Source organism: Astatotilapia calliptera, chromosome 5, assembly GCF_964374335.1.
Source record: "Astatotilapia calliptera chromosome 5, fAstCal68.1, whole genome shotgun sequence".
NCBI lineage: Eukaryota > Metazoa > Chordata > Actinopteri > Cichliformes > Cichlidae > Astatotilapia > Astatotilapia calliptera.
In genome coordinates, this window is record NC_137426.1 from 2,496,814 (window position 1) to 2,505,771 (window position 8,958).

Here is an 8,958-nt window from a genome sequence, read left to right on the forward strand (position 1 = left end):
AAAGTAACCTCATGTCTGATTGGCTCTTCCTCCTCTGAACATACATGTGATTAATAATGATTTCAGAGCTTCTCTTAAATGTTACATAATAGTCAGTATTTATTCTCACCTTTGACTTTGTGTTTTACTACAGCACGCACATCAAACTTATTTTAGTTGAGACCCAATCAGAGTGAAAATAAGACGGCAGCCTCTTTGTAACTAGAAAAAATTTGTGAATGTTTACCGGTGTGGTGACCGATTACTTACGACTGCACGGGTCACCTGGTGAGGGATACTTAGGCTACGTTCACACTGCAGGTCTTAATGCTCAATTCAGATTTTTTGATCAAATCCGATTTTTTTGTCTGCTCGTTCACACTACAAATAAAATGATGTCACACACAACGCGCTCTGTTCAGACCCAGAGCAAACAATATTGTTTGACTGATGGCCCTTAATATAAAGACTTCGGACTTTACGTTTCCCAATTTTTGCTTTAAGTTATTTTGTTATTCACATAATAATGTAAATAACCTAATAATGATCCTTATTGCTGTTTTAGAGGAGCGGTGCTTCAAAGGATAGCTGCAGATTTCTGTCAGAATCTGCAGATTATACAGTACAAATAAAATGTTCACGTTTCTCCAACGTTGTCTTGTCACTAACATCTACGCTGGATGTCCAGGAAGCGTTCGCGGTGTCTTCTCCGGCGCTGATAATTGGCGTCTGTCTTGTGTCGGTGACGTAAAAGACGGATTTAATGCGACGTGACCATCAAACAGCAGTCGCTTTCTGAAACATCGGATAGGTATCGGATTCAGGACCACATACGAAAGTGACCCAGATCGGATTTGAAAATATCGGATTTGTGCCGTTCACACTGTCACACCAGGATCGGATATGGGTCGCAGAGGGTCAAAAAAGTCGGATTTGATGCGCTTTCGCCTGCAGTGTGAACGTAGCCTTAGTATCCTCGTCAGTTCAACATAAGGAGAGACTGAGCATGAGCATTTCTGCAGGATGCGGTTAAACCAGATGCAACCTTCAGTCTATTAACACGATGGAAAAATGATTTGGTGGAAACTTTACCAAATTCGCAGAGATGTTTCTTCCAAAGCATATTTTCAGTTTTCTATAAATGTCATTAATGAAAGACTAATTACAGTGAAGAAAGGGAGGAAACACAAAGTTAAAGGAGAGGTTTGACTGCAGGGAGCTGGAGAGCGTGGGTCTGCATTAGTATGCCGGCTGCGGCGCCGCGACATTGACCAAGCTTAATGAAGTACTTCTGTTCACAAAGCTCTAATAGGGGCTACATGCCCTTCGCATCCCTCGCTTTAATCCGACTGTCTTTTCTCGCTGTCCTGCTGTAATTCTCCTCATCCGTCCGGCCTCTCGTCTCTTTGTCCTTCTAATCGTTTCCCCCTCGACCTCCTGAATCCATCAGGGCTCCTCTCCTGTCTTTTTTTTTTAGGATTTAAATCCATCCGTACGAAGGCCTCTGTCACGTCCAGTGAGCACCACTAACTCGATAAATTTGATTTGACAAGCGATTTCACCGTGGAGGCTACAGTGTGGTGTGAAAAAGTGCCAATATTCCTCTTCGTCTTTAGCTCTGACTTGGCAGGTTTTATGGTTTTAAACATCTTTACGTGTTAGCTTTGTGCAAATATGCTCAGTCAACTCACAATATGAAGTTATATGGATGCATTTAAAGTGGGAAGTTATACGATATGTGTTTGGGTACATTAAGGTTTGTTAGGACAGACTGAAATCTACATCCAATCTGTTTCCATTTTAATCCTTTGAAATGAAAAATTTTAGGGCGTAAGTTTGGACGTTTCTAACAGCTGCCGAGCGGGACGCCAACATAAAGATGTCTGTGCTGTTTGATGAAAAGTTTTATCCATCTGGCCTCGCAAAGGCAGCGATGTACCCTCAAAGAAGCAGATTTGAGTGCTGTTATGTAACACTCCAGCAGCGCTGCGGTGCTAACTATAAAGGCTGCTTTATTTAAACACACAAGCTGCTCATTTAAATGCCATTAACCCTCCTAACATGACTCATAATGGGTCGCGCGGAGGCCATTCTGCTCCCCAAAGGGGCTTTGGAGTCCCCCGTCCGTGACCTCGCACCTCCAGCTAAAAAACACCGCTGGGACATCCCGACTGAGTCACTGTTTATCCAGACGCAGCTGAACATTTATACAGGCCTGCTTTAAGCCCAGGCAAACACAATGTCCCTGTTTTATCTTGTTCCTAAAACACTTAATGATGTGATTCCTGCACAAGTAGGTGCAACAAACCTACTCGAGACCCCAAACATTTAAAAAGCTTTCCCTCTCTCTACCCTGCCTTCGTCGGCTCATCCACAAAGCTCTCTGTCCTGCAGTAATTGAATGTGTTCGCGGCGTATATCCTTGCAATTACTCGCTGCTGTCGAGAGCAATTCAGCACACGCAGCATTCAGCACAAATCGATGGCGTTCAATACCCCGCAGCACTATTTCGACTAGGTTGGAAAAGTGCATATCTGTTCCTTGAAGGTGTCCAATAAATGCAGAACAAGACATTCTGCTGCTTTTTTACCTTTAAGCCTGTTTACAGCATGCAGAAAAAGTCTGCTGGGAGGGTCGTGTAGCTAACGGAAACACGAACGTCTATCCAAAGAAAATTGCCTCCAGGACCAAACGCGTCTTTTCTCTTTGTGCTTTCTCAGCTCGATGGTTTGAACAGAGCTCCTCGGCGGGTGAAATTTAAAAAGAGGAAAATTGAAAAGCTGCGCTCTGAAAAGTAATGAGAACGACGGGGTCACGTGTGCTGTCATCAGTAGGTTGGGTGTTATCGGAGATTTCCATGTACAAATGCTGCAAAAGCAAACACGGCGGCTCCACTAAGAGTTAGAAACGATCACCGTTCTCACAGGCGTACAAGAAACTTTAAGGTTCAGAACGTGAACCAACTTCAGCGGCTGTGCGCCGACAGTTTGACTGCTTTTCTGTTGGGATATCACGAAGTACCGCAGTCGTGCAGAGGACAAACAGCTGGCTGTACAATGAACAGAAGGTTAACTTCGATACTTATTGATATTTGGTCAGATGACTTTATTTGTCAGTTCTTGATGACCAAAAAGGTGACTTACTGTTTTTCATGGTGCACTTCTGTGTAAAAAGAAAGCAAAGTTTCTGATGGCTGCCCGGGTTTGACTCGTGCAGACGTTTATGCTCCTCGCTGTGACCTCAGTAAACACTTTGTTGTTGACTCTGTGGTCACTCGTCTCACGTCTGAGTGATTAAAACACGTTATGGTCATTATATGGGTCACGTTGTTAGTCAATAACATGCAGTCAGATCCTCCTCTTGTTGGTCAAAACGTCTTGATAGCAACGAGGAAAATGCTCAGCTTGAGGCTTTTTCAGCAGGTCAGTGTTTAATACTGTTGTCACACTGAAATCTTAATTTTAAAAACGGAGCTTAAAGACATGCTGCACATGAACAGAGCTGATGAACTGTAAACTGCTTCGACGGGTATATTAGCTGGTTGCCTTCCTGACTTTTCTGGAGGAAACGTGGGGCAGATGTCGTGTGATCCTCGAGCTTGTTAAGCTGGTAGTTGGCTGTTTGTTGTGGTTTGTAAATAGCGTAGCTCCAGGCTCGGCGCTGTCATAGCTGCTCTGAGAGACGAGGAGGAGATAGAGAGTTGTAGTGTTCTTGCAGTGTCTTCACCTTGAGGGAGTAAACATTTCATGCCGCTAACACTAACGAGGGGTTCCCACCCCGCTTCAGCGCACACGCGTGTAATAATAACGGTCTCCTACGTCATTCTTCTCGCTCTCGGTGCTGATCCGCAGTCTCAGAGTGCTGTTATTTAGCTCGCACACAGCATTATTACTAATGTCAGTGTTGTTGTCATGTACTTACTGTATGTATGACGGTAGCAGGCAGATTAAAAATCTCTTTACATCTTCTTACATGTCGCAGGCCGCCGAGTCGCTGCACCGATGCAGTTGGGGATTAAGTGCCTTGCTCCAGGGCACTTCAGCAGTATTTGTTCATGTTGAGAGAAACACTTTTCATGCAGTTCTTGGTGCTGGTTTTTCAGCACTTTTCGGGTTAAAGCTGCCAGCTTTACGGTGGGTCGCTTGACTCGTATTTCTTTTTCAGGCTCCTGTGAAGGTTGACATGAGTGACTGAGGGCTGGTTTCACAAAGACAGACTTGTAGTCTGCTTACCTTTAACGTCAGGCTCAATTAGACCTCTGAATGCTGCCTCTCAGTCGGACTAATCAGATGTGAAAGGCTGAAAACTTTTAAATAAATAATAAATATTCTAATGTAATATTATGAGGTCAGTGAACGTGTCCATTTGAAATAAAGTCATACTGACACTAGCTAGTTTAATTTGCTAAAATTTGTAATTTAAAAATTCCTAAAATTAGATTTGTATTTAACTATTAGAGTTAATGTTCTGATCCTAAGAACAATGTTTTAGATTTTAAAGTCTAAGTGAAATATTTGGTTTAGTTAAATCTGCTTATTGTAATTATCTGGTGTCATTCCAGTTTAATTTTACACTCATGTTTATGGCTGTACTGTATTTACAGCTTTGTCTCAAAAGGTAAACTATGCATTAATGCAACGATACTTTTTATCTAAAAGTTACCTATGACTGTGATTTTACTTTTTCAACCACAATAAGATGAAATTTGCATCAGGCTTATATATACTTCTACAGTATAATCTCAGATTTAGCTTTCAGATTACTACAGAGTGATAGTCTCAGTAACTCAGATATTGTACTTTTTTAAATTTTCTGACAGGTATAAGGAGGTTAATTTGGATTTAATTAAAACTGGATCAACAGCTAACCTTAACTAGCTGAACAGTGAAATTTAAACGTTTGTAGATCTCATAGATTATTTTTTTTTTTTATTTAAAAATACAGATTTTACACTTTAACCATAAAAAAAGAAAATCTAACTAAAATCTCTTTGTAAAACCAGACCTTGTGTTCATTCATCCTCATCAGGTTGGAATAGTTGTACAAAACAAATTTTTATGGAGGTTTTTTCTCAGTTAAGCAGCAAGTTCAGCTTTTCGAGTGGCCTGCAGTACTTCAAGAGAGGATTCAGTTTTCACACAGGAGGGGTGGTGAGCTGGTAAATTTTCCATCGTATTTTACATGATTTAAAAATAAAGATATTTTTAAATCATGCACTCTTTACTAAAGTTTCACCACCACCTCTACTTTAATCCTCTGGGAGAAAAGTCTTTGTATATATTTACTGAGATTTACAGAAGAATAGCTGTTTACAGTGTTCTCAGCAGATGTCTGTTTGTGCAACGTGAAGAAGGATACAGGAAGAAAACATGCTGTTGTGATCAGATTATTCATATTAGTTATGGGACATGCATAGAGACAAGATATATGTACATGAGATTTTTAAAGTATGTGAAGGACACTGTCTGTCCACAGCTCTTTCAGTTTGAAACGTATTTATTCAGCTCAGTTCTGTGTTTGTCACAGAGGGCGAAAGGTCCTCTTTTATGGATATGCAGACCTGGGATAAACTGTCTTTGAATTGTGTCTCATTTCTGCTGCCGTTGTTGGATTTGTCAACTTTGGCACCTGGTTTCTCTTCTTTCCACATTCCTACTCTCATGACTGTCTGTGTGTCAGCTTCAGTTTAACAAAAGGAGAAACTTGGTCGCCAGGAATGAAAAAAGATCAAAGAAGTGAACAGAAGTCTGTGTCATGTTGTCCCAGGTCTGCGGACGATGTTCTGGTGGCTTCGGACAACAGTGAGTTGCCTTTAAAGGTAGACTTAGTTATCTGACACCGCCACTCCTGATCTGGGTGACACTCAGAGATGGTCGTTCAGAAGAAACGGCAGCAACGAGACGCTGCAAAGCAACATCTTTGATTTTTTAAAACGTTTCTGAGAAATGCAGCTATCGTGGATGTAGTAACACTTTATTTTACAGGTCCAACGGTTTCCTAACATTCCCTGAAATTAAATATAATCTGAAGATTTCAGTGCTGTACATATCAAAACACTGATACACTGTCTAACAACAAATCTATAATAATCTTCATATACAATACATAATAAGTATATCATTGCCTACTTATACCTCAAATAAAATCCAGGTCCGTATGCAGTATGTGTTGAGCATCAGTGTAAAAGTGGTCAAAGATTTAGACCAGGAAAAGCAACTGGTTAGAAAATCTGCCCACTTAATGGCTTAAAAGTAAATAATGAAACCTTAAAATTAATTTTAAAATAAACAGGGAAGTAATAAACTGATGCTGATGTAACAACATATTGAGACCTCCCTGTAGGCCGGTACACCACAGCCAGTGTTCGATGGTGGCGTCTGTGTCGAGTGTCAGCACACTGGCTGAAGTCATGCGCAGGTTTTTATTGCATGTTTGTTGAGTTTAGATCCTAAAAAATCTAAAAGCAACTGCAAAGAGTTTGGGTTCCTTTTGTGGAACAGATGATCTTACATTAAACACTGCCTCGATCCAGCTGTAGTTGTGATTTGGTGCTATATAGATGAAACTGAAAATTATTATGAGCTCTCCAAAAGTGGATCCCAGTGGGAGTGGGTGTAAAGAAAATCGAACCAGGCCAAGAATAGATCCTTGAGGGACACCACAGGTGACGGAGAACTCACCAAGGCTCACGGCTTCTTCAAATCAACGTCACAATATATTACAAAAATAATATTAATATATAACTTGAGCTAGAAGATGCTAAAGTCAGCAGGGGCCTTGCATATACTGATTGCACGAGGCTTTCACCTGCTCATTGACCTGTTTAAGTAACAAATCCACAGAGGAGGCAAAAACATAAGAAACACAGTAAATCGGTGTGTTTTTGCACCGAGCACACAAAGCTGTGCAAATATGCGACAGTTCAGGGACTCCAGACACACGGGGAGCAAAAGGCTCCTGAATTCACCAAACGCTCAGCAGATTTCAAACCCAAGTGCTGCAGCACCTCACACAAATCCCATTATAGGCCCAATTATTATAATGACCTCTACATGTTATCCATGCAGCAGTGCTTTAACTTAAATTCTACATTTGAGAAATTGAATAACAGGGAAGGCGGTTGGAAATTACGCAAACAATGCTATGCACAATATTTTCAATACATTATAAAAATATGGTTCCAAAGAATATCCATTTATTATCCGTACAGTGTGCAGCAGCTAAGGTGAGAGAACTGGCAAAGATGGCGATAGATAAAAGATTTTTTAAAAGATTTTTGGGGCAAAAATCATGAAACTTTTTGATTATTTTAGTTGACTTTGTCCCAACGACCATTAAAGTGATGTCAGATGTGTTTCAGCATGACTGGCTCCCAGAATAGCTTTGGTTTGGTCCACATGCCGAATCCTACAGAGTCCACGGCAGCAAAACAAATATGAGGAGCTGTAATAATATAGAAATGTACTCGGGTTTAAATCGATCTTTGTGTTTCCGATCAATAACACGTTAGCTGCTCTTTCTCCTGGAAATCAATCACAAGCTTAACAGCTAATGAGCTCCACTGTAATCCTCTCTGTGCTCCATCCTGACCAGCAGGAGAAGCCGAGGCTCCGATGAAGCTCTGAGTGAAGATGATGGATGGACGCAGTAACCACAGACAGCCTCCAGTTCCTGATTACAGGTTTACATCTACAAAGTCCTGTTTCATGACACGAGCAGAGGTTTAAAAACGTCATGGTTTATAACCTCAACCTGAAACTTTTTGATTATAAAATCTCATTTGTCAAGTTAATAAATAATAATGAGTTTAGATATCTGAAAAAGGATCGTCTTTATCCAAATATATATATTTATCTCACAATCTTTAATTACTTTGAGCAAACAGGTTTACATTGTAGCTTATTTTACATTGTTTATAATGTCAAAAATCAGCAGTTCTGTAAGACACTAAATGCTGCTTAGAAAGCAGCTGCAGTGAAAATACCTCAGAAAGGACCTCAAATATTTTTTATTTCTTTTATTCAATCAGATAATCCCATCGAGGCTCAGCGCACATTTACAAGAGCAGTTTCAGACAGTATAACAAAAAAGTTTGTATAATTAAATTCATATAAAAGGAAAATAATTAGCTGAAAATTACTCTTATTGATGGTGTCAAATGCGAAAATTAATTATAGATAAATATAAATCATATTTTTTAGTGCTGCTAACTTACAGGAAGTAGGAAATATTTATTTTGCTGGATTTCATATACATACGTTTATTCAAGTCAAATGTTTTTCATTCAGTGCGGCGCCTACAGCGTCGGATACGCCGCAGCTGATTAAGTCAAACCACTGAAATAGTTCAAAACAACCAGATAAATAAAAATAGGATGAAGTCACAATAACACGACGATGAAATGATGTTTGTTAGTTATGCTCACCTGATCTGTTCAAAAGAAAATGTTACAGAAACTATGAAATCTTTATTTTATGTGAAATATCTATTTAAATCGTTTCCATTGCAGATTCTTTTATATTTCTACTTTGAATGTTTCAGTGTTTGATTGACTCAGAATGAGCTGAACACACTTTATGTTGTGATTGAGACACAAATCTGAGTCGTATGAAGCTGTGGAGCCTGTAAAATCCAAAACAACACGTTTTACTGCATCCAGAACCGTTTTTATCACGACGAATGCAAAAACCTGCTTTCTTAAATTCCACCGACACAAACGCGTCGCTGAGGTCTGGGAGTGGCGTCACGTGGCTGAGTCTTCCTTTAACTTGCCTGTTGTTGCCTTTAGTTTCTAACGTTGTCTAAAAAATGTAGGAGAATAAAAACATATCAAAGGTAGTCTGGCAGACTTTTTGAAGATATACTGATGTTCTCTGGATAGTTTCACTACTACTATTACTTCTAGGGAGATTTTATCAGAAATAGCTTTAAGAGAGATTCGCTTCAGTTTGTTTTTCTTATAGAGAAAAAGACGTTTTC